Below are 25,979 nucleotides of genomic sequence, written 5' to 3' on the forward strand. Positions count from 1 at the left end.
GGGAACTATACTCAATATTTTGTAATAATCTATATGGGAAAAGAATCTGGAAAATAATATATATATATATATGTCTGAATCACTTTGCTATACACCTGAAACTAACATAACATTGTAAATCAACTATACTTCAATATTAAATAAATATAAATGGAAAAACTTTTCTTGTCCGATAAAAATTTAATCTACAAGTTGACCAAGTACTCCCAAGGGGCAAATCTGGCCTGAAATATGTTTTTGTATGGCTTGCAAGCCATACACAAGCTAAGAATGGTTTTAAGGTTTTTAAAGAATTGCAGAAATTGTATGTGACCCACAGCACCTAAATATTATCTGGTCCTTTACAGAAAAGAAGTTTGCCAACTCCTGGCTTAATCCACTCATATTTATTGTGATTGCTGTTTCATTGCATATATTCGTAACATCTGTACTTTTAATTTACTATCATGTTCCTCTGCAATTTTCTCCTTTTCTGTCTTCTGCTGGATTGATAAAAGTTTTCGGTCTTTCTGTTTCTCCCTGCTACTTTTTTGGAAGCTATAGATTCTATTCTTTTGGTGACTACTATTACATTTTTAAAATATATTCATCCCTATTTTTTAAAAAAATTATTTTTATTTACTTATTTTTGGTGGCATCGGGTCTTTGTTGCTGCACGCGGGCTTTCTCTAGTTGCGGCGGGCAGGGCTACTCTTTGTTGCAGTGCGCAGGCTTCTCATTGCAGTGGCTTCTCTTGTTGCTGAGCACGGGCTCTAGGCACACAGGCCTCAGCAGTTGTGGCACGTGGGCTCAGCAGTTGTGGCTCGCGGGCTCTAGAGCGCAGGCTCAGCAGTTGTGGCGCACGAGCTTAGCTGCTCCGCGGCATGCGGGATCTTCCCGGACCAGGGCTCAAACCCGTGTCCCCTGCACCGGCAGGCGGACTCCCAACCACTGTGCCCCCAGGGAAGTCTCTTCCCTATGTTTTTAATGCCAAGTCTAAAGTTGGTCAGCATTTAACCTTCTCCCACTAAATACTTCATACTGTTATTTAGAACTTCTGATTTATCTAATATAACACCAAAAACTTTTCTAATAATCATGTTATACTATTAAAGACTAAAAGATAAACTTTAGACTAAAACTAGTTGATATACTATCTTTTATTTCTATCAACAGCTGTGTTCGCTGTTATCTTGTGGTCCACACTTTCTGGGTTCTTTTTTTTTTTTAAAGTATATCCTATAATGAGGGTTTATGATTGGTTAACTGTCTAAATCTTTGTAATTATGTAAATGTCTATTTTTGCATTTTTAATAGTTTTGCAGAGTCTAAAATGCTAGATGGAGGGTTAATTTCTCTCAGGTGATGAGGACATTACTGTCTCCCCACATCTGTTGCAATAATGACACGTCTGCTGTCAGTCTGTTGAGTGCTCCTTTGCGTGGAATCTGCTTTTTATCGCTGGTAGTTTTAAAGGTTTTGTTACCGAACCCAAGTTTGTGTGCCCGACGCACAGTGAGGCCAAACAAACCAAAAGGTCACGGCTGCAGCCGAGAAAGGTGTATCACAGGGCCGCGCAAGAAGACAGGTGGCTTGTGCCCCCCAAACCCCGAACTCTCAGGAGGGCTTCAGCTAAGCATATTAAAGGCCAGGTGAGGGAGGGGCGCGGTTAGCTGTTGCAAACTTCCTGGTGCCGGAATCCCTTGTTCCTGCCGCTGTCCACGTAGGTCAGGTCACGATGTTCCTGTAAACCTCCAGCAACACACCTGTGATTCTCTGTTCTACAACTTTTTATCTCTATATGAACGGAAAGGTGTCACACCTTTAAAGGTCAGAGCCTTGAGAATGGGATGTATTTCAGGCTACAGGCAACATTCTTTTCAAAAGGGCACAGAGAGCCAGCAGGACTAAGCACAGGCAATGGAGCACGGAGGTTAAAGTAAAAGAAACAGATCTAATATGGGGTCAGATTTGTTCTTCTCTGTTACAGTTTTTCTCTTTATTTTTGGTGTTCTTCAACCTCACTATGTTGTACTTATTTTTCTTCCTCCTGCTTGCTACTGGTTGTCCCTTTAACCTGAGGATTCATGCTGTCTTACAATTCTGGAAAATTTCAGCTCTTCTTTCTTCAAATCTTGCTTCTCCAGTCCTCTTTCCAGTCACCCCTACTGGGCATATATTGGAGGACGTGTGTCCCTCTCTATCAAAGTCCCTCCTATGGCCCCACAAGGTTGTACCGCTAATGTTTCTCCCTCATTCCAAGTGGAAAATTAAGATACAATATAAACAGTGGAGTGCTTAACTAGTATTTGCTTAAAGCAAAATCCTAATTCAGAAATGCATTGAGTCACAGTATTTAAAGCAGGGACATTTAGACCATAAGGTTATGGCAAAACCCTGTTTATGCCACTACAAGGCTAAAATTATAATCATACATTGAATTTAATAAACTTAAAATCAGAAAGATTCTTAAAAACTGAAATTGATAAGCGACAATAACATTACTATCCAAATCTACGATTTGTAACTAGTTACGTGAATTCTCTGATTTTTGAATCCTGAGGTCATTAAAAAACGTATTGATACAGGCTTACAGTAATGGTAGCCTGTGTCTTTTCGATTGTGCGTATATGTTACAATCCTACAGTAAAACAGCATCGTCCAGCAACCCTTGCTGCTTAAGTTTTCTACAGAACAAGCATTGTCTCATAACTGTTTTCTACATAACACCTGTCACTCTCTGCTATCTTGTCTGTCTTCAACCCCGTGAAGCTGGAGGCTGAGCCTTTTTTAGTCATTACTGCATCTCCTAGAACATTCTCTTGCACAGTAGTTACTCTAATATTTGTGGAATGAATGGTAAGCTCCTATATTTTTACATGTTTCAGATTTAAATCTGAGTTAAAATTAAGCAAGAGAGACATTTTGATGAAAGTGCATAAAACAGGAGCACTGTAGGTGTGTTGTGGGCCCAGATGGAGCACAGAGTCCGTGACCATAGGAGGTACAACAAACTGGGCGAGGCCACCAGTCAGGGGACGCAAACAGTGGGCGAGCTGTGGTCACAGCCTTGGTTAACCGTGGAAAGACAGGAGGGCATGAAAGCCAGCCAGATGGCTAGAGTCCACTGACCTGTTCAGGATAAAGCCTGGATGCTTAGATACGAGCTTACAACGAATCTGGAAACGGCTGCTCTGATGGAAACACGGTCCATGGGGTTCATCCCCTGACTGATCCCAATTACATCCAACGCCTCAACATGGCAGACGCGGCCCTTCACGTCTGGTTCCCCCGGACTGTCGTCTCTTCCGTCATCTCTCCGCTACTTGTTCTACTTTCTGCTCCGCCCCGCACCCCCCTCCCCCGCCACCACTGTGAACTCTTCACACTTCTCTGACATGGATCTGCCTGGCCCTCACAGGCTCTGGCTTGTCCCTTTCCTTCCCCATAGAATACTGTACCTTCTCTCCTTATCTTCGTTCCCCCTTAGGTCTCCTGCCTGTCTTCTATTCTTCCTTCACAGCTTGGCTTAAACATGGGCTCTCATGGGAAGTGCTTTCGGCTCCCCAAGATCAGGTAGAACACCTTTCTGACGTGTCCCCATAGCATCCACTCACCCCTACGTAGCAGTTATCATACGGTTTTGAAGTTGCCACTTTTCAAGGCTATCTCCCCAGCCAGGCAGTACGATCCTCAAAGACAGGGCCTGGGTTTTGCTCTCAGGTACATTCCAGGACCCAGCACGACTGACACACAGAGGGGAGACAGTAAATTGTTATTGAATGAATGGTGAGTAAACGAGTGAAGACTGAGTGGATGGACGAATGAATGAATGAATGAATGTGAACAGGCTGAGTCATAGGCAGCCTGAGGAGACTGGTTATAGAGCCAGTTGAGTCTCAAACCCACCAAAGAAGTGTGTCTGGCTCAGGAGTCAAGGGAGCTTCAGGGGAGACTGGGAGGCCTCGGTATCAGGGCTGAGGTGTGCTAAGAAAGGGTGAGTCAAACGCAGGGGAAGCTAGGGCACAGTAAAACCGCCACGCGGCCAGAGCTGGCCTTCGTCCGTTGTATGATAAGCTGACTTCAGACACCAAATCCCCCCCTACTCTTCTCCTTCGCACAATACCAGCTCTGGCTGGTGAGGTCTTCCTCCTAAGTCATGGGTATTCGAACTGCAGGATGTTCTCAGAAACTCTGGCATTGTGGCCACAAGAAGCTTCCCATTCTGCTGGGGGTCAGATGGGCGTGGGCTTCATCAAGCTCTCAGTGGAGAGGCAGACAGCCTCCCAGGACGACACAGACTCAGCCAGCACGAGGCACTGACGTGTTAAAGAGGGAAGTGCCTGCCATAATGACAGTGGGTTGGAGCTGATCTTTAACGATGCACGAATCATACGTATACACTTTCGACCAACTGGAATCTATTATTTCTCTTTTGAGCCAGCGTTTCCTCGGCTTTGTTCCCTATAATGGAAGGGAGACCTTGAGATATTACATCTTTCCAATCCTACATCCTCAGAAATCTATACTGATACTTTAATAAAGGGACTCGCTTCTCCTCCAAGAACCCCTCTGTGACAAAAGTCTGTCTGGGTACAGCCTAATGCACGCATAATAAAGATATACGGCCATAAAACCAAGCAAAATTCCTGGCAGCCTGTTATTTACCGTGATTGTGGATTGTGAATGGACATTTTAAAGAGAAGCTTGCAAGTTAGTTGTACCTTCTGGTACAATTACCTCGTACAGACACGACTCACTTCGGCAGTTTAAGCGCACGAGTTGGGCGTCCCCAGATCAACAGCCTTATAAAAAAATCTCTGAACCACGAACTGAACGCGTAAATGTAATAAATATTTCTCTTGACCTCAAACAGTTTTAGATTTAAGATCTGATGCGTTAAAATACCTTCGGGAAAACGCGAGAAACAGAAGCAGAGATCATGGCCATCCCGGTGCCCTGGGGCGAAGCTTTCTGCACTCGAGAAGCCGCCATCCTTTCGGGAAGACAGAAACTCCAGCAGTCAGAGCGTGGAGGGTACGTTTTCTTCAGTCCAGGAGGGGAGGCTGCTGTTATGTGTTGACGCAGCCCATTTGCTTTGTTTCTTACGTAGCGCTCACAGGGCGGACTGGTATGGTAACACAGCAACGCTAATGTTTTTGGGTGGGATGGCCCAGGGGTCTCGAGGGTAGCAGAACTTGTAACTGGAGGAGTGTGGTGCTGTCAGCTGGGAACGCTGAGGAGAGGACCGTCCGGGCCAGAAGGGTGTGTACGGTTTTTTGGAATGCTCGCTCAAAGGCACTGTGTATCTCAGTAAGCGCTGGCTTTCCAATCAGTGGAACATTTTTGGTTGTTGTTAAACATTAAGAAAAAGCCCACTTTGAAGGCATTGAGAGAAATTTAGGTGCTGACATCATCCACCCACTAGATTCATTTCTTTTTGTGAAATCCTAAAGTTTTATTTGTGTCTGATTAAAAATATATTAGAAGTTTCTCAGACTCACCGACATAGAGAACAGACTGGTGGTTGCCAAGGGGGAGAAGGGGTGGGGGAGGGATGGACTGGGAGTTTGGGCTGAGCAGCTGCCAACTGGTATATACAGGATGGATCAACAACAAGGTCCTACTGTAGAGCACAGGGAACCATCTTCAATATCCTGTGATAAACCATCACGGAAAAGAATATGAAAAAGAATACATCTATATGTGTAGCTGAGTCACTTTGCTGTACAGCAGAAATTAACACAACATTTATATCAACTATACTTCAACAGAATTAAAAATATATATATATTAGAAGTTTCTGTTAGATTCTCATTATTTCATGGATTTCAGCATATAATGGTAGTCACCCACATGGGCCTAAGAGTTAAATCTATAGTCAGAACTCTATCATCTGTGTTTAAAATATGACATCACATGTCAGGACACAGGCAGTTGTTTTTCTCCTGCTTAAAACTGCTGTGTGACAGCCAACCTACCAATGAATCCTGCAGAACGTTCGGCGTCAAAAGAGAACTACTTCAGCTGACCATTCTTTCCCCGTACTTTTCTGAATTTGTGTCCCTGTTGTTCCTAGTCATTTCCATATCTTTAGCTGCTGCTGTCGCATTCCCATCTCTCGAAAGGATCCAAGGAAATACAGGTTCCTCTGTGGCCCCGGGGAAAGATGCCGCCAAGAACGCTGAACTTCTGGTGAAGGTCACCAAATATTACAAAATGGTCTCAGCACAGTAAAATCATCTTGTTGTGCACAAACGAATAGCCAATGGCGACGGCATTTTGTGGGGAAATCTGATATCATATAATAACGCTAGTACAGCTAGGCTCGGGGGAGCATAGTAAAATACCTCTGAAGGGCATGCAGCAATTCCGTGGTCAGACAAGGACCAACCCAAAGCTCAGAACATCCCAGAATAATCATCACGACAAAGAACGGGTATGGGTTGCACATATTAGACCCCCGTGTACAGCTCAGCATCACGGGCCAGAAACTTCCCACCTGGCTCTCATTAAGTCCTTTGAAGAAGAAGGAAAACCAGACCTGCACAGTCTATTCTCTTGAACGTGAAACGATCACCCCAGATGCTCAGGCTCACGGCGTGTCAAAAAAACGGGCGATTCCCTCTACAGATGCACTGGAGATGCTTACAGCGCCCAGGGTATTAATTCTGGTCCAACAAGAGCTAAAGTTTGGGGGTTGGCAGGACAGAGGGGTGGGGTAGTTGGGAGGACACCGTTGCCCATTCGCAAACCACTTTTTCAACAAGAGTAACTTACTGCCAAGGATGGGGCCCTGAGGGACCTTCACAAGCATCTGGGGAGAAGGGAAGTTGCCCGGAGGCAGCTCGGAAGGGACTGGGGTGAGGGCAGGGGGTGCTAACCGACCCTCCAGTCCTAGGCCCCTTTGCCGGGCACAAGTGAGGTCTCTTCCCCAAAGGCAGCAGCAAACCCCTTTGACTTTAAAAACGGTACCAGATAACAAGCTTTTTCACAGCAAAGGAAACCATAAACAAAACAAAAAGACAACCTACGAAATGGGAGAAAATATTTGCAAACAATGTGACTGACAGGGCTTAATTTCCAAAATATACAAATAGCTCATACAACTCCACAACAAAACAACAAACAACCCAATTGAAAAAATGGGCAGAAGACCTAAACAGACATTTCTCCAAAGAAGATGTACAGATTAGATTCTCATTATTTCATGGATTTCAGCATATAATGGTAGTCACCCACATGGGCCTAAGAGTTAAATCTATAGTCAGAACTCTATCATCTGTGTTTAAAATATGACATCACATGTCAGGACACAGGCAGTTGTTTTTCTCCTGCTTAAAACTGCTGTGTGACAGCCAACCTACCAATGAATCCTGCAGAACGTTCGGCGTCAAAAGAGAACTACTTCAGCTGACCATTCTTTCCCCGTACTTTTCTGAATTTGTGTCCCTGTTGTTCCTAGTCATTTCCATATCTTTAGCTGCTGCTGTCGCATTCCCATCTCTCGAACGGATCCAAGGAAATACAGGTTCCTCTGTGGCCCCGGGGAAAGATGCCGCCAAGAACGCTGAACTTCTGGTGAAGGTCACCAAATATTACAAAATGGTCTCAGCACAGTAAAATCATCTTGTTGTGCACAAACGAATAGCCAATGGCGACGGCATTTTGTGGGGAAATCTGATATCATATAATAACGCTAGTACAGCTAGGCTCGGGGGAGCATAGTAAAATACCTCTGAAGGGCATGCAGCAATTCCGTGGTCAGACAAGGACCAACCCAAAGCTCAGAACATCCCAGAATAATCATCACGACAAAGAACGGGTATGGGTTGCACATATTAGACCCCCGTGTACAGCTCAGCATCACGGGCCAGAAACTTCCCACCTGGCTCTCATTAAGTCCTTTGAAGAAGAAGGAAAACCAGACCTGCACAGTCTATTCTCTTGAACGTGAAACGATCACCCCAGATGCTCAGGCTCACGGCGTGTCAAAAAAACGGGCGATTCCCTCTACAGATGCACTGGAGATGCTTACAGCGCCCAGGGTATTAATTCTGGTCCAACAAGAGCTAAAGTTTGGGGGTTGGCAGGACAGAGGGGTGGGGTAGTTGGGAGGACACCGTTGCCCATTCGCAAACCACTTTTTCAACAAGAGTAACTTACTGCCAAGGATGGGGCCCTGAGGGACCTTCACAAGCATCTGGGGAGAAGGGAAGTTGCCCGGAGGCAGCTCGGAAGGGACTGGGGTGAGGGCAGGGGGTGCTAACCGACCCTCCAGTCCTAGGCCCCTTTGCCGGGCACAAGTGAGGTCTCTTCCCCAAAGGCAGCAGCAAACCCCTTTGACTTTAAAAACGGTACCAGATAACAAGCTTTTTCACAGCAAAGGAAACCATAAACAAAACAAAAAGACAACCTACGAAATGGGAGAAAATATTTGCAAACAATGTGACTGACAGGGCTTAATTTCCAAAATATACAAATAGCTCATACAACTCCACAACAAAACAACAAACAACCCAATTGAAAAAATGGGCAGAAGACCTAAACAGACATTTCTCCAAAGAAGATGTACAGATGGCCAAGAGGCACGTGAAAAGATGCTCAACATCGCTAATTATTAGAGAAATGCAAATCAAAACTACAATGAGGTGTCACCTCATGCTGGTCAGAATGGCCATCATTAACAAGTCTACAAGTAACAAATGCTGGAGGGGCTGTGGAGAAAAGGGAACCCTCCTACACTGTTGGTGGGAATGTAAGTTGGTGCAGCCACTATGGAAAACAGTATGAGGGTTCCTCAGAAAACTGAAAATAGAGCTACCATATGATCCAGCAATCCCACTCCTGGGCATATACCCAGATAAAACTATACTTCAAAAAGATACATGCACCCCTATGTTTATAGCAGCACTATTCACAACAGCCAAGACATGGAAACAACCTAAATGTCCATCAACAGATGAATGGATAAAGAAGATGTGGTACGTATATACAATGGAATACTACTCAGCCATAAAAAAGAACGAAATAATGCCATTTGCAGTAACGTGGACGGACCTAGAGATTATCATACGAAGTGAAGTAAGTCAGAAAGAGAACGACAAATACCATATGATATCACTTATATGCAGAATCTAAAATACGACACAAATGAACCTATCTATGAAATGGAAACAGACTCACAGACATAGAGCACAGACTTGTGGTTGCCAAGGGGGAGGGGGAGGGAAGGAGTGGGAGTTTGGGATGAGCAGGTGCAAACTAGTGTATACAGGATGGATCAACAAGGTCCTCCTGTAGAGCACAGGGGACTATAGTCAATATCCTGTGATAAACCGTCACGGAAAAGAATATAAAAAAGAATGTGTGTGTGTGTGTGTGTGTGTGTGTGTGTATATATATATATATATATACACACACACACATATAAAAACGGAATCATTTTGCTGTACAACAGAAATTAACACAACATTGTAAATCAACTCTACTTCAATTAACAAAGACATTTTGACCCCTTTAATTACTGAGTCCCCGTCAGCGACGGGGCTCCAGCTGGGGTCCCATTGCCAATTAGAGACCACATTCCTCAGGTGTGGCCGCAAAACTAAATTCACTCCAGTGACACAAGTGGGAAGAAATAATATATGTGATTTCCAGGCCACCCCCTTAATGGCAAGTTGTTTGTCCTGAACGTCTCCTTCCTGCTGGCTGGAAGATTTGGCGGCTGGATGCACCGTGGAGGCCACACGTTCAGGGCGGCACAGCACCTCCATCGTCCTGGACACACTCACCTATGGGTGTTGCTCCAGGGGGAATAAATACATCTCTACCCTATTTAAGCCACTGTATTTTGGATCTCTTTGTTACAGCAGCTAGTAAGAAGCCTAACGAACACTCCCCATGCAGCAGGGGCTATATCTTATTCCTCTTTGTAACCTCATCACGACTCAGCTCAGTGGTTTATATTGAATAAGCTTTCAGTAGCTTATTCCTTATTGGGATGAATGCTGAATAAATGAAATCCATATATGTGTAATGTTAGCCCCAAGAGAAGTATTTAAAAGCTTAAAATCCTACATACTTTTAATTTTTAAATGACATCAGACAAAATTATGTTCTGCCAGGTTTGTCCTTCACACATCATAATAGGCCTACAATGTTGGTAAAATGTAGGAAGTACAGAAAATGAAATGACTGTTAAAGATGGTACCTATATAATAATGCTTTGGGGTTTTTTTGTTTCCGGTTTTTAAAGTATCATAGAATTGTAAAATAAAACACTCAACGATAAATTATGGATTAACAATTTAAACTAATTTTACATCCAAAATTATCCCTTCTTCTTCCCAAGAAAAGTTATCAACGTCCAAATCAGCTAAAATATTGCTATAACAATTAACTGCAAATATGTGTTCCATAAAAGGTAATCAATATGCATCAAAGAGCTTGATCCTCCATTGAAACAAACCTGATTCTCTGCTGACAAAACCTGGTCAAAACAATTTGTACATCTATCCTGCATTCCTTGGAAAAATTAGCTGTGTGGAAAAACAGATTTACTTTAAAAATGTTATTTAATTCATCTCTAGTCACTGCAGGTAACTTAAAGACTTCAGCCAAATTTTTTTTTTTACGGGAGATGAGTCAACAGAATTTCATGTTGTTTCACAAGTAATGATTTTTAAAAGGTTGCACTGCTGCTTGCTCAAGGCTAAACTACTTCTGCTTTGATGTCACTACTTCTAATAGTAAAGCTTTGTGAAGAGCCTTTTTAAAAAATGTAAAACCAAAGAAATATAGTGTAGAGCCTAGATGTCAATATACAAACACTGATTTTCAGGGCTGATGCTTTCATGAGAGTCTTATTTATGCCAGAGGAGAGAAGAAATTGCCAGTCCGTCTACTAGGAAATCCTACAAAGACTTCCCCTCCAGATCTCACTCCACTCAGCTGCGAACCCGGTTCCCCTGCATCGGCAGGCGGACGCGCAACCACTGCGCCACCAGGGAAGCCCCCAAATTTTTTTTTTTACGGGAGATGAGTCAACAGAATTTCATGTTGTTTCACAAGTAATGATTTTTAAAAGGTTGCACTGCTGCTTGCTCAAGGCTAAACTACTTCTGCTTTGATGTCACTACTTCTAATAGTAAAGCTTTGTGAAGAGCCTTTTTAAAAAATGTAAAACCAAAGAAATATAGTGTAGAGCCTAGATGTCAATATACAAACACTGATTTTCAGGGCTGATGCTTTCATGAGAGTCTTATTTATGCCAGAGGAGAGAAGAAATTGCCAGTCCGTCTACTAGGAAATCCTACAAAGACTTCCCCTCCAGATCTCACTCCACTCAGCTCTAAGGGTACAGTAATTTCTTAAGGTGAAACTAATAATCCTTGGCAAATATAATTGTGTGTTCTCATTGCCAATTTACTTATTAAAGTTAAGTCCTTGTTAGAGTTCATTCTAGCTCTAAAAAATAATTTTTTACCCTAGCAGATCAATCTCCTTCCCCAATGGGTGTTGTTTGAAATATACAGACTGATTAGCATCCTTTTAGTTTAATCAACTATAAATGGTATGCCTGCATCATACTCACATTGGTATCTCGAACTACTTACCATCCTCTCATTTAGGATGATGAAAAGTCACTTTCGGCCATTTACATCGCCGGCATGTAAATTTAAAGTAGCGCTCCATCACTGAAACAGATTATGAAATTATTAAAATGGCATTTCATTGTACTTAAAACAGTTGCTCTGATGTGAATTTTAAGTAGAAAGTGAGTTAAACACATTTCCCAAATAATTTCTCCTCAAAAGCCTTAACGAACTGTTACTCGCAGAAGAATTTCCACAAATGATGATGATTGTCCTATGATTAAGACTAGGATGGCTGTGTGGCATTTAGAATTCGGAATGTAAAGCTCTTTTCATCCCCCACGCCTACCTTCAGGATTGCATTTTTCTTAATCTGATATTTTCCTGTGAGGGACTCAGCTAGTATTCTGACATTGGGTTGCAGATCCTTGGAAAACTACACGAGACTAATCCCAGCTCTATCCTCTAGACGCTTTGGGTAAGTTCTAAGTGACTTAGTTTCCTCACGTATAATGTGAGAACAGAAATGACCACCTCACTGAGCTGGGGAATTAAGGAGGAAGTGTGGGGAGAGGGTCCAGGCGGGCATGACCCCCGCTGGGGCCCCTTCTCTTCCCTCTGGCTACTCTGGCTGGTTGGCCCGTCATTTTCACGAATGTAAACCTTGAGGCCAGAAATGATGTCCTTCCTCTCAGCCTGATTCTTTGGCTTCCAGACTCTTGGGTGTTTCATTAGTGTCAAAACCATGAAAGCAGTCCTGAGGAACTGGATTTGCAATGAGAAAAGGATGGGGTAGGATAAGGAAATGGATTGACCAGTATTTAGAATGTTGTGTGTTCTTGTTTCTTGTATTTCCAGCATCTTCAATTTTTTGTCCTGGGAATTTTCCTTTCTAGGACACATGCTCAGGATCACAACAATAACACAGCCCATCACCTCCTTCGATGCTGGTTCTTTTTTCCATTAGTTAAAACTTTTAAGAGGTTTTGAATGGGGAGAGGGGCAAGGGTACTTTTCATCTCATACTAATTTACATTATTTCTAGTTCAAAAATTGCCTAGTGCAATGGGCCTGTCCAAAAGTGGGTCCACGTTTATCCAAAAGAACACTGTCCAGTTCCAAAATCAGAAGGAAACCCACAGCAGCCAGCTGTGCTGAGCACACAGGGTGCCCCTGGGCCCGGGGCGGAGCTGGCTCTCCAGGGCGAGGTCTGAGAATGAGCAGGGTGTTCAGCCCCCAGTGCTCTTGGCCACAGTGTGGGGATATTCAGGTGAGGTTCGAGGGACTGACTTTGTGTGCCTGACTGGGAAAATGTGGTCACTGCCTGTATAGTCACACATGGAACCTTTTCTTTTGGGAAAGCGTCATAAAGAACATGGATGGCCAGTCCGTTTATTCTCCTGGAGAGGATGCCGTGTCTTGCTTGTGTAACACGTGCTGCAGGTACCCGTGATCCGTGCTCCCTGTGCGCCAACCGGAAAATCCTCACAGCCCTAACTGAGACACACCCTAGGCTTTCCAGACGTCAAGGAACAGCACGCGTGGAGAACGTGTGTTCCAGGCCTTGCCCCCACACAGCGGGTACTGGACGTATTTGGGGCAAAGTTCTCTGTGTGCTTCTTGAGTGTCTTCAAGAAAGTCTACCGACTCCAGCGTTTGGTGATCCAACGCTGACCTTGCACACCGTTGGGTTTTAGGATGGGCAGGTGAGTGCGTTGTATAAATGAGTAGGAAAAAGGACATGGATGCAAAGACAAGAAGGCCTCCCCGCTGGTAACACAGCAAAATGGGAAGAGCCCTTGCTGGCTGTGTCACCTTGTACGAGTGATTTAACCTCTCCGAGCCTCGGCTTCCTCCCCTGTAAAATGGGGATAATACCAGCCTTACAGAAACTGGAACATAAATAGTGATAAAAATAGGTTAACTACTACTTATGGAGCACTTACTGTGTTCAGTATTTGGCCCAAGCACTTTATGTGTGAAACTCCCTTCATATTCACAACAGTATTAAGGGACAGCAGACTCTACTGTGATCCTGACTTTACAGTGAGGAACCCGAGTCATAATGACAGCCATAACGGGAGCCGTTACCATTAATCATCACAATGTCATTATTACTGTTAGAAGTATTAACGTCTAACGAGGAAAGGAAGTAAAACAACAGGAATTTCTTCACTTTAAATAATTATAAAAGCAAGATTTATATAGGAAAAAACTGAGTAAGAGAAATGAGAAATATAAGAAAAACTGAGTAAGAAAAAAATTGAATAAACGTTCTTTAGATGTATGCTTGATTTCTTCCCCCATGCCTCATTCTCCAAGGTAATAGGTAGTCATGAAAACTATTTGCCATAAATGAGCCTTATGGTCTGAACAGTTCTATAAAGATGTGATTAGAAACTGAAATTATTTGCTAGCCCCAGAGAGAACAGATAAAATGGACAGGAGAAAATATAAACAAATAATTCCCCCCAAATTAAAAGATAAGAGTTTCCACATTTCGGGCTTCCCTGGTGGCGCAGCGGTCAAGAATCCGCCTGCCAATGCAGGGGACATGGGTTCGAGCCCTGGTCCGGGAAGATCCCACGTGCCGCGGAGCAACTAAGACCGTGCGTCACAACTACTGAGCTTGTGCTCTAGAGCCCGTGAGCCACAACTACTGAGCCCTCGTGCCACAGCTGCTGAAGCCCGTGCACCCTAGAGCCTGTGCTCTGCAACAAGAGGAGCCACCGCAATGAGAAGCCCGCGCACTGCAACGAAGACCCAATGCAGCCATAAATAAATTAATTTTAAAAAAAAAGTTTCCACATTTGAAGGGGCCAGCCCAACAAAGAAGAAAAGACCTACACCAAGTCACAGCACCAGTGAAATTTAGGAAAATCAGAAAGAAGAGAAGCTCCTAAAATCTAACCCCAAAGGACAAGCAAGCAAACACCGTTTGCAAAGAGTCAGGTGTCAAATAGCATCCAACTTCCAACACAGGACAAACTAGAGGACAATGGAGAAGATTCTTCAAAGGTTTGAGGCAAAATTCTTTCCCACCTAAAACATTACTCGCAAATTGTTAATTATTTCCAATATTTTATGATGTTTAGAGGCTCAAAAATTTTACCTCCTATATATTCTCTTTCTCAGGAAAGTACTAGAGCACCTGCTCTACAAAAAAAGAGGAAGTAAATGAAGAAAAAGGAAGACGTGTGATACAGGAAACAGAGGATTTAGGAGACTATGGAAATTCCCAGGGGGGCACTGAAAGAATGTTCCAGAATGACAGCTGTGCGGCAGCCCTGGACAGCAGGTCCATGTTCGGGCAAGATGGGAAGCCATGGGAGAGAAATCTCCAGAGGGGGGAAAGGGAACTGATTGATTTGCTATGTTTGGCATTTGGAAAAGTTAATTTTTAGTTGTTTGACAGGTATGTTACAGCATTAGAAAAAAAATATAGAGCGACAGATACACAAAAACTAAGCAAATAAAAATATAAACAGGGCAATCATGAACTCTAGGAAGAATAAAAACTTGTACAAAAAGGAAACAATCAAAGTACACTACCTGTATGAGCAACAGAAAAGATTTATGTAGTCCTGTAAATGTAAACCATGACTGCTGATTTAGCCACAAATTGAAATTTCACTCTATTGGGAAGATGGCAGGCGGGGGGTGGTGATGGAGGGAGGGTGAGACTGTAACTATAGCCTCACCTACAAAATAGCAGGTTGACGCTGCCTAGAATTCACAAACCAAGGAACTGTATTCTAAGTATATTACTTACAAGGTGGAGAAGCAGGTAAAAGGACTGAACTTGGCTGCCCTGGGATCCTCAGGCTGGGAGGTGAAGAGGCACGGTGAGGGGGACTGTTTTCAACAAGACTTTCAGGGCTTGTTGTTGTTGTTGTTTTTAATTGTGGTATAACTGACGTATAAAGATATATTATTTCCAGGTGCTTCAACTTTGAGGCTTTTTAATTTCAAAAGATGTAAATATGCTCACGTATAAACACATAAAATAATACATTTAAGAAGGGCTCATCCTGAGTAGGCAACTTCATCAGAGACGCTACTAACTTTAAGAAGTTGCTTTTAGAGCCATACTAGGTGATTCCGATCTGATGGTTAATGATTAGTTTTCTGCTCTTTAAAAAAAAAAAAAATCTGAATTTAGGAAGTTGATTCTAATGCCCCAGACTGATAGAAAAGGAGCAGAAAATTTAAGGATGAGAGATATTCAATAAGAGGAAGAGAAGTAAAGAGCGAAAAGCAAAAGAATAGCAAGTACGTTAGAAAAAAGAACTTGAGAGAGAAGTAAACATTGAAGGCTGAGGGACTGTGGACTGGCTCATTACTCAGCAGGAACTGGGATAGGAGAGAGACTCACGGACACATGTGCTGGTCGATCCCACCTGGGTGGTGCACAGACGGGAAGTAATGGGAAGGAAAAGATGTAATGTAGGCAAATAAAGCATTTTTAAGATTACTGGTAATTGATTTGAAACTAGTTGCTGATTTCTTTTTTCTTTTGAGCCTTAAAAAGGAGGCTCATGGAAACATATACCTTAAAAAGCGAAGAAAACTAACACATTTTGAGAGGGAAAAAGAGCATTTCCAAAGAGGCTGCAAGCTCTCCCCCGTGTGTGTGAGTAGCAGGGGATTCCAAGGCAGGAGACGGGTCTTCTTTGGGGCACAGGAGGATGTAGGGGATATGAAGATCTGGGAAAAAAGCTACTCGGAAATGTAGAGTTCTTCTTTTTTTCCCCTAATTGGCAACAGGTTTTGACTCTGAATTAAACTTCCTCTCCTTCTTCTATACTTTAATAAATATTTGTGCTACATCAATTTCCCAGTGTTCTGAGTTTCTGGGTAAAATGCTATTTCAAGCCTCGTTTCCATTCATCCAATGCATTGTGAAGTTTGAAAGCCTGTGCAACACTGTGGAAATTCTAAGTCACAGGTAGGTAGTTCTAAAGCAAAGGTCGCCATTTTGACGCCACCATTATTTATAGTTCCAGAAGTCTGAAGCCCTTTCAACTGTGTGAAAAGAAGAAGAAAAATGCATTACCTTTTCTATAAGGCAAGCATATACACAGACTGCTTATTCCACAATTTACACAGTCATTTTTTAATCATTTCTAATTATATTCACGAGAATTCTAGAAGTATAAGTAGCCCTAGTTACCAAAGGGGAAAGGTCGGGGGTGGGAGGGATTAATTAGGAGTTTGGGACGAACAGGCACACACGACCACAGAGAAAACAGATAACAACCAGGACCTGCCGTACAGCACAGGGAACTCTACTCAGTGTTCTGTAATAACCTATATGGGAAAAGAATCTGAAAAAGAATATATATATATATACATATATATATATATATATATATATACATATATCTATACACACACACACACACATATATATATGAGTATATATAACTGAATCTCTTTGCAGTACACCTGAAACTAACACAACATTGTAAATCAACTATACTTCAGTAAAAAATAAATACATAAATTTTTTAAAAAAGATGCAGAAAAGGGAGGGGCATATGGCTGGCAGAACTCTAAAATGGCCCCCATTATCTTTGTGCCCCTCCCCTTGAGTACAGACGGAACCTGGAAATATGATGAGATAGCACTGCCATGGCTAAGTAATAATAAGTTGACTCTGACAGAGGAATGGATGAGGAAGAGGTGGTGCATGTATACAACGGAATATGACTCAGCCATTAAAAAAGAACGAAATCATGCCATCTGCAGCCACATGGATGGACCTAGAGATTGTCATACTGAGTGGAGTGAGTCAGACAGAGAAAGAGAAATATCGTATGATATCACTTATATGTGGACTCTTAAAAGAAATGATACAAATGAACGTATTTACAAAACAGGCACAGACTCACGGACTTAGAGGATGAACTTATGGTTACCAGGCGGGAAGTGGGGAGGGAAGGGATATCTATATTTAAAAAGGATAACCAACAAGGACCTACTGCATAGCACAGGGAACTCTGCTCAATGTTATGTGGCAGCCTGGATGAGAGCGGAGTCTGGGGGAGAGTGGATCCATGTATATGGATGGCTGAGTCACCCTGCTGTGCACCTGAAACGATCACAACATTGTTAATCAGCTCGACTCCAGTATAAAGTAAAAGGCTTTTTTTAAAAAACGTTGACTCTGTGTAATCAGAAGAGAGATTATCCTGGGTGGGTCTTACCTAATCAGGTGAGTCTTTAAAGGCCTGTGAGGAGTCAGAGAAGCATGCTTCAGCTGGCCTGGAAGAAGGCAACATCCTACTGTGAGCTGGCTGTGGGGACCACATGTCACCTATATTTAACTGGACAAATATTTATCAATGACTAGTATTTGTAACAATCTAGTGGGCCCTTCTATGGACTGAAAAAAAAATCACCGTTCTGTTCTTCAGAGGGCTGACTGTCAAATAAGAAGGAAAACACAAGAGCACAAAGTTTTTCTTCAAGGCAGACAGTAAAAAAAAAAAGTCCTAAGAGAGACATGAGCAAAGTGTTACAGCAGTTTAAAGGTAGAACAGGTCACATCTGGCTGGGAATAGAAATATTTAATAGAGAAAGAGTCATGGGAGAGGGTACTAAAAAATAAGTCGGATTACCACAAACAGAGATTGGAAAAAGGAAAGCAAAGGGGTTGGACGAAGCGAGAGGCTATTTTCAAAGAAGACAGACCAAATAAACAAAGGCTTAGAGGTGTAACGAACCCAGGGCGTGTTTGCAGAACGCAAGTGATCCAATGTGGCTGGAGGATATGGACCAGCAGCGCAGCAGGGGGAGGTAAGGCCAGAAGAGGAGGCTGGAAAGGCTTCTACATGTCAAAGAAGGATCAGTAACCGGGAGAAGCAGGCGGGAGTCCGGGATATCACTGCAGAATTGACTGACTGGACATTATTAAGTTGGTGATTTAACAACCTCAGATCCCTTCCTTTCTGCTAACAGGTCCAGGGTGGTTCCAGAAATGTATATTACCTTGACTTTAAATATACACGTGTGTTTGGGGATATTAAGAATAGGGGTGACGTGAGGGACAGGATTCCTTTAGACTCAGAAAGATAACCTTCACGGCAAATTGGAAATCTCTACTATATTTATCTCTCTAGCTGTTCACATATACTAGCAACAGCTTATGCTAACCTTCATTGCTGACCCTTAACTCTAGATCGGTATTGTAGCCCAGTAGCGTATCCTTCATTGCCAATTTGGTCTTTGTTTGGAGGAATTCTATCTTCTTGGCTCTTTCTTTCTAATGACAGAAAATTCTCAGTCTGCTTTTCTGATACTGGTCAGTAGACCAATTCCTGTGAGTAGCAGAATTCCTGTCTTTCTGATATGGCTCAGATGTTTCCCTGTCCCTGATCGGAGGGGGTATCACAGGGAAGAAAAGAGGTTAATGCGGTTTCTGTATGTTGTTGACTAGCACCTCCCCCCCAAAACGTACAGATTTTTCTCTTAAATTATTTGTAATTTCACAAACATTTTTTGAAATGCCCTGTTTGGATTACAGACACTAAAAATACTGTAATATTTCCTTTAAGTAAGAACTACTTCCAGACTCCTTCTAAAGTACATGTAACTTATCTGAAATGAAGTGCTTAGTACTTAAGTAATGGTGTTAGTTGACCTCACTCAGCAACACAAAGAAAGCTTGGATCCCTTAAAACACGGTTCAGTTATAAAGATTAATGTGAAAAAAAAATCAGCTTCCATTTTAGGATGTGATGGGGTACCTTAGAGTACATCAATGTTCCCACTAAGAAAAAACAGAAAAATAGAAAAAAATGAGATGCACAAAACATGCATCTATTTAAATGCATCAGTGACCAGTGGAAGGAACCAGGAAGAAGGGAGGCCGAAGACTCTGAAGCTTTTGGAAAAGGGACAACCAGGGAAAGAGCAGCTGAGAGTCTGTAGCGGCTTCCTCCCCGGGAAAGTTTGCCGATGCTGGATCCTAGAGTCTGAGGATTGCCTGGACAGAGGGCTACTGGGGAGAGACACCAGCAGGGTTCTGGGTGGACCTGCAGCACTGGGACACAAAATTCGAGACGTGAAGGGCCGGTACTCGATTGAAAAGGGACCGTTGAGAGTGTAGCTTAGCTGTTCCACGGTATCACTGCCCCCGTGGACATTTGGTTTGACCAAGGGGCCTGCAGGGGCCTTACACTGCCACTAGCCCCTCGTGCAAGTGCACTCCCTAGATAACAGCCCCAGAGTCACAAGCAACCTAAGTTCCTGATATGACTTCCCCCCCAGCAGTCTCCCTGCCTCTCAAGGCCTTCTTTGTGTGCCCCTTGGAGCTTAACCAAACCTTACTCTTTTTGGTTTAAATTGACCAATCTGATCTCAGCCCAGCAACCCCAAAGCACTCCGCCCACAGACCCTAATAAAGGCATGTGCCCAGGTCCTGCCTCTTTCTCTGCCTGCCCCCTGCCTTGACCTCCCCATGTAACCTCTCGAAGCATACCATGAACTTCCTCCAGGACCTGTGAGTGATAAACTTCCCTATTTCGATTTCTTGTGGCTTTCTGTTGAACCTCGCCAGCACCCTATGGGAAGCTTAACAAAAGTTAATTTAACAAGTCAGAGCAGGGGCACATGAAGCTCTAGGGTTGGCACATGGTCGGTTTTCCCCAGGACATCTGCTGAATTCTGAAGCTGCAAGAGGTGGGAAACTAAGAACCTAAGGACAAAAAAGACTGCAAAAATCAGATCTGAGTTTCTGATTGAGGAGAAAAAAAGAAAAGAAAGTTAGGGATTAGATGGAAGGAGAGGCTCTGGTGAACACAGGAGGCCTCCATCTGGAAGCTGTGGAGATGTGACCTCCTGTGAACACCACAGTCCTTGATTGTATTTAGATGGTCAGTCTTCACTCTCTCTGCCCAGCAGAGGAAAAGGTAGAACTGCTCTGGAGAAAGATTACATAATCTGGAGCCTCTATGATTTCTTATCCCGCAATGTCCAGAATTTATACAAAATTACTTAGCATGCCAAGAAAAAGATCATATAACCCAAACTCAAGAGATAAAAAAGACCTCTGAGATTTGGTGACTAGACTTAGCAGACAAGAGCTCTGAAATGATTATAATTAACATGTTCAATGAAATATAAGAAAAAAGACAAAAATATACTACAATACTGAAAAAGATAAGAATTGAAATTAAGAACTCAACATATGGGTTTAACAACAGATTACAGGGATTAAAAGGAAAAGTAAACTCAAAGACAAGTCGGTGTAGAATATCAGTACTAAAGAACAGAGGAAAAATTGAGTGGGACAACAAGAATAAGAAACAAGAATATGAAATGCACATGAAGTGTAGTGAAAAGGTTCAACAGTCATGTAAGTGGAGTCTGATTAGGAGCTGGAAGAGGGAATGAAACAAAACAGGAAGAGATAAAGAAGAAGATCCCAAAGGATGAAAGACATCAAAATGCAGATCAACAGGCCTTTAAACCTCAAAAAGGAAAAATACAAAGGATAAATATTACTGGCACACCAGAATAAAACTGCCTTTAAAAAGCAAAAAGAAAATAATTAAAGCAGCCAGAGAAAATTTTACCTTAAAAGGATCCACAGATTGTTTGGTAACTTCTCAACAGAAATAATGGAAACCAAAAAACGTTAGTGTAGTATGACATAAATGAGACTGGTGAAAAATCATAACTGCCAATCTAGAATTGTACTCTGCAAAGTCCTTCAAAAATGATGGTGATATAAAGACATTTCAGAAAACAAAAACTGACATTGAGATAATTTGTTGTCAGTAGCCCAAGAGAAGGAAAATTATCACAGATGAAAATACCAAATATCACAAAGTCATGAAGAGTTAGAGAAAGGGTAAACATTTTGGATAAATACACTGAATATTGACTGTACAAAATGACGATGGTGATAATGTCTTACAGAGTTTAAACTATATAAAGAACTAAAATGCTTAGAAGAAGAATATGAAAGGCAGGAGGGGGATAAATGGATTATCTGGGAAATATTAAAAGTAATACTTTATATTATCTTGTAATAAAACAAGGATATAAATTGTAATCTCTAGGGTAGTTACAAAAGAAGAGTTAAAGGATAACTACCTAACAAATGAACACGTAGAAACAAAATAATAAAATCTGATTAGTACAATAATAGGCAAGAAAGGAGAGAAAAAAGAATATGAAACAAGTGAGTCAAAGAGAGAAAATAGGAAGCAGATAGATTTAAACCCAACAGTGTCAGCAATTACAGTAAATGTAAGTGGGCTAAACATTCCAAGTAAAAGACTAACGAGGCAAAAACAAAAACAATTCAATTACATTCTGATTACAAAAGATACATTTTAAATATAAAGACATAGGTTGAGAGTAAAAGTATGGAAAAAGCTGCTTTAGTAATACTAGTATCAGATGAATAGACTTTAAGACAAGAAGCATTATCAGAGATAAAGAGGGACTTTTCATAATGATAAAGGGATCAATTCACCAGGAAATATAAAGTTCTAAGTCTGTATGCACACAAAGATTCAAAATATATACAGCAGAAATTAACAGCACTAAAAGACAAAAATGGTCCAAATTATAATAAAAGGGGTAGATTTTTTTTTTTTTGCAGTAGCGGATCTCTCACTGCCGTGGCCTCTCCCGTTGCGGAGCACAGGCTCCGGACGCGCAGGCTCAGCGGCCATGGCTCACGGGCCCAGCCACTCCGCGGCATGTGGGATCTTCCCGGACTGGGGCACAAACCCGTGTCCCCTGCATCGGCAGGCAGACTCTCAACCACTGCGCCACCAGGGAAGCCCAAAAGGAGTAGATTTTAATACCCTCATCTAAGTAGTTGACAGGGCAAGCAAATCTTAGGAAGACTACAAAAAAATCTGAACAACATAATTAACAAAGTTGGTCTAGTTAATAGACCGAGAAGGAGAGAATTCACATTCTTTTTAAATGTACATGAAATATTTACCAAATTCAACCATATTCTGGGTCACACAAAATGTCTCAATAAATTTTACAAGACTGAAATCACTTAGATGTGTTTTGACCTCAATGGAGTTCAGCTGGAAATAGATCCTAACCCAAACTCTCTGCAAACAAATAAACAACAACAAACAACAACAAAGATACGTTATGAAATAGTTCATGGAAAAAAAGAAAATTAAAATAAATATAAAATATTTGGCACTGAATTATAATGAAGAAATAATATATCAAGACTCATGGGATGCAGCTAAAGCTTTACTTTGGAAACTATGTCCTTAAACGCATTTATCAGCAAAGAAAAAAGGCTGAAAAACAATGTTTTAAGTTTCAGTATCAAGAAGCTAGAAAAAGAAAAGTATTTAAAGCCTAAGAAAAATAAAAGAATGGAAATAATAAACACAAGGTTAGAAATCCCCTAAATAAAACTGATGAAAACCTATCAAGAGCAATCATTTAAAAATAAGCACACAATTACAACACCAGGAATAAAAAAATGAACGTCACTACAGATCTTACAGACATAAAGAATGTATTAAGGTATTAATCTGTACAACTTTATGCCATGAAATTTGGCAGTTTGGATGAAATAACAAATTCTTTAAAAATAGAATTTACTACAGCTGACAAGGGAATAAATATAAAATCTGAACAGTCATACACACATACACACACACACACACACACACACACGTATATATGTTAAATAATTAACTACGTTATTGAAAACCTTCCCATGAAGAAAACTCCAAGGCCAGATGGCTTCACTGGTAAAGTTTTCCAAAAACTGTAAGGAAGAAATGTCGCAAATAAACAAATTCTAGAGAACAGAAAAAGACAGAATGAATCACAACTTTTCTATGAGGCCAGAATAATCTTGATATCAAAATTTGCAAGGATAGGGCTTCCCTGGTGGCGCAGTGGTTGCGAGTCCGCCTGCCGATGCAGGGGAACCGGGTTCGCGCCCCGGTCCGGGAGGATCCCACGTGCCGTGGAGCGGCTGGGCCCGTGAGCCATGGCCGCTGAGCCTGTGCGTCCGGAGCCTGTGCTCCGCAACGGGAGAGGCCACAACAGAGGGAGGCCCGCATACCACAAAAAAAAAAAAAAAAAAAAAAAAATTTGCAAGGATATTACATGAAAATCACAAACCAATCTCTCTCTTGAACACAGATGCAAAATTCCTAAACCACATAACAGCAAGTCAAATCCAGCTATGTATAAAAACAGCATTGGATTATGACTAAGTGGAGTTTGTTACAAAAATGTAAGGGTAGTATAACGTTTGAAAATCAGTTCATGTAATCTACCTCACTAACAGAGAAAAAAGGAGAAAAAAATATGATATGGTCATTTCGGTAGGTGCAGAAAAAGCATCTGATAATGTTGAGCAGGAAGATGCAGCTACCAATCCCCAGAGAGGATTCCCACCAAGTGGAGGACAGCAAAGATCATAACAATGCCGACCACCAGAAGTAGGAGCCCACAGACCTCAGCCTACTCCACCTTCTATGGGTTGGAAGCCGCCAAGAAGGACTCAGCATATAAGGCAATGGTTGGAACAATGTTTTACTCACAGAAAGAATATACGCGGCAAAATCAGTATCTGCAGAGTGTGCTGGTCTCCCATGGTCAGGATGTCCCTCTTGAGAGCCAGTGCAGGGCTATGGACTTCAGGCACCTCTCTCATGCTGCAGGTGGAGACCTCATTCCCTTCCCAAGGAGAAGGGGCAGATACACTGGTGGGGTTGTCCACGTGCCATGTGACACACATTTAAGCAATAAAAGAAAGTTCACTGTGTACCCAAAACAGGGGAAAGGTTTCTTTAATAAGGAAGAAGAATCGAGGGCCAAGTGACAACTCAGCACCCTGCCTCCAGATAAGAGATTGTTCGCGGCCCAGAGCACTGTTGGGCAATCCAGGAGAGGGGAACAACTTGGAACCCTGCCTCCAGATAAGAGAATGTTCTAGGCCCAGAGCACTGTTGGGCAATCCAGGAGAGGGGAAGCAGGTCCAGCAATGACTGCTGCTTCAACAGATAAAATTCAACATTCATTCATGATATAAACTCTTAGCAACAAGAAATAAAAGGGAATTTTGTTAATCTGATGAGTATTTACAAAAACAAAACAAGATGTATGGCAAGTATAATACTTAGTGAATTATTGAAAGCTCTCTCCCTGAGACTGAGAATGAGACAGTGATGTCCAATACTACCATTTATACTCAACATTGTATCAGAGATCCTAGTTAGTGCAATAAGGCAAGAAAAATTAAATGAAAAGAACTAGCAGGCTTCACGCAGGGCTTGATCCAGGGGCTCAAGAATGTTACCAAGGACCCAGTTTCTTTCAGTTTCTCCACTCTTATCTTATGCGGTGTCAACTTCATTCAAACTTGGCTCTCACTGCAGTCTGAAGATGGTTGTCAATAGCTCCTATGGCTACATGCTTTCTCAGCCAAAGACAGAGAGAGAAAGAGAGAGAGAGAGAGAGAGAGAGAGAGAGAGAGAGAGAGAGAGAGAGAGAGAGAGAGAGACAGGGAGATTGAAATGGAGATTGTACGAGACTTGAGATTTACTGTGACTGGGCTGATTTGGGACATGTATTCACCTCTTCAGAAGGCCTGGAAGGTAGACTGCTCTGATTAATTTAGCTTGATCATGCCATCCATCCCTCAAATCTGGTGGTGCATCCAATGTCTCAGATTCACATGGATCCCCAAAGAGTTGTTGAGAAGAAAGTAATGCAGAGGTGCTAAACTTCCTCTGTTCACAGTGCCCTTAGTGCCTCAGTAATTTTCTCATGGTGCCTCTAGGTCAAAAGAAATAATCTACAGATCCTTTTTTATTGCTTTTATTATTAAGTAGTCAGGTCCAGACAACTTAATAATTGTAGTTCATGCAGCATTCAACAAATGTTACAGTGCTTCCCTTGAAAGTGTCAAATATCTCACGGCGCTCCTGTGAGTTCTCCGTGGTGCCCCACAGAGAACTATTATGGTAATAATAGCTGATGGGGAGGCAGGTACACATAGCCACTGACTTCCTAAGTCAACAATCATGAAAAGCAAAACAAAACACATAATTATTTCAGAACAAACGACAGAAACTTTCCTAAAGGGAAAATTAAGGAAGCATAGTTGCAAACATCATATACTGACATCACATTTTCAACATCCATTACCTTTAACAAGACCACAGAATATTGAGCCTGGATGGAGTTTAGGGAAGGGGCAGAAAAAAAGATAAATAAGAATTCATCCTGTCCTGCTCCCCACTGAGTCAAGAGCTTTGAAAGAGGATGAGACTTCCTGTGCTTGCATCTGAAGCTCCAAGTCCTGGAGGTATGTCCTTGGCTGCCTTCTGCATAGGCTTCTAGTGCAGATCTGAGCTCTGAACCAAGAAAATTAAACTATCTACT

At 42.1% G+C, this 25,979-nt stretch overlaps 1 long non-coding RNA gene across 1 annotated transcript in view; it reads right to left on the reverse strand.

Annotated features, from left to right (window-relative positions):
- The window catches only part of LOC129392504 (uncharacterized), a 77,241-nt gene that overhangs the window by 26,191 nt on the left and 25,071 nt on the right, over window positions 1-25,979 (reverse strand). The window contains exon 2 of the long non-coding RNA XR_008618478.1: window positions 11,598-11,678. This is a non-coding gene — a long non-coding RNA (uncharacterized lncRNA). The remainder of the gene's footprint in view (window positions 1-11,597; window positions 11,679-25,979) is intronic.

This window comes from Physeter macrocephalus, chromosome 11 (genome assembly GCF_002837175.3).
Source record: "Physeter macrocephalus isolate SW-GA chromosome 11, ASM283717v5, whole genome shotgun sequence".
Taxonomy (NCBI): Eukaryota; Metazoa; Chordata; class Mammalia; order Artiodactyla; family Physeteridae; genus Physeter; species Physeter macrocephalus.